This window comes from Ochotona curzoniae, unplaced genomic scaffold (assembly GCF_017591425.1).
Source record: "Ochotona curzoniae isolate NIBS_2020 unplaced genomic scaffold, NIBS_Ocur_1.0 scaffold_4701, whole genome shotgun sequence".
NCBI lineage: Eukaryota > Metazoa > Chordata > Mammalia > Lagomorpha > Ochotonidae > Ochotona > Ochotona curzoniae.
In genome coordinates, this window is record NW_024467122.1 from 46,253,850 (window position 1) to 46,254,992 (window position 1,143).

At 42.8% G+C, this 1,143-nt stretch overlaps 1 pseudogene; it reads left to right on the forward strand.

Moving 5' to 3' along the window:
* Positions 1–225: 225 nt before the first annotated feature.
* LOC121148379 lies at positions 226–553 on the forward strand (annotated as a pseudogene).
* Positions 554–1,143: the final 590 nt, after the last annotated feature.

Sequence of the window (1,143 nt, forward strand, 5' to 3'; positions counted from 1 at the left end):
TTTGCATCTCCACTCTGGGCAGAAAACGAGACCACTCTGGCACAAAAACAACAAGTGCTTACATGTGCAGAGAAGAAAAAGTGGGTTATGGGTGCATGTCTTTTTTTTTTTAAGATTTATTTAGTTTTGATTGGAAAGGCAGATTAGATTTAAAAGAGAGAGAGTGTGTAGCTCATGGTGCTATAGGTTCATGTCCTGCGCATGAGCATGTTGGCAGAGTAAAACATGGCTAAGAGCTTATGGATTAAGTAGAAAGCTGAAAAGATTAAAGAGAATGCTCCAAAGGAGCTCAGCAAGCTGAAAAGTATCCTTAGACTAGATGTGATGTTCTAATGAAAGAGATAGCAACTGTGGTTGTACCCAAGAGAAAATGGAATGTGAGGTGACAGAGGAGAAGGATGGCATGGAAACGGAGACTGAAATTAAGAGAAACAGAAAGATTCTTCTAGAAGAGCATGGACAATGCCCAATATGGCAAAGAAAAGGGCTGAAGGCAAAGAGAAAAAAAGCAAAGGTAAAGAGCAAAGCAAAAACAGTGAAGCAAAGGGTCTGACTTGGTAGACTCTGGTTACAAACTTCAAAGGGGCCCTGCAGGACAGATGTTTGGTGAGAGCATGTGCACTAATTTCAGCTCTCACCAAGTGAAAACTACTTCTTTTCATAGTTCAAGTTGGCTTCTATTTCCTTCAATTCAAACCCAATGTACCTCCTGAATTTTTTTTTGGAGAAGTAAAATAAAGTACATTTGGTGGGATATGAGAGAGAGAAAGAGAGAGAGAGAGAGAGAGAACGAGACAGAGAGGGAGAGAGAGAGAGAGAGAGAGAACGAGACAGAGAGGGAGAGAGAGAGATCATTCGTCCCCTGGTTCACTCCTACATGGCTGCTACAGCTGAAGCTGAACCTATCCAAAACCAGGTGCCAGGAACCTCCTCTGGGTCTCCCATGCAGATGCAAAGTCCTAAGGCTTTCAGCTGTCTTCTACTGCTTTCCCAGGCCACAAGCAGGGAGCTGGAAGCAAAGTGGAGCAGCTGCGATATGAATCATTGCCCATATGAGATTCTGGCACTTTCAAACTTTGAATTTATCCCTTGAGCCATCACATTGGGCTTGGGTACATGTCTTTATGGTATGCTATTGAGTTT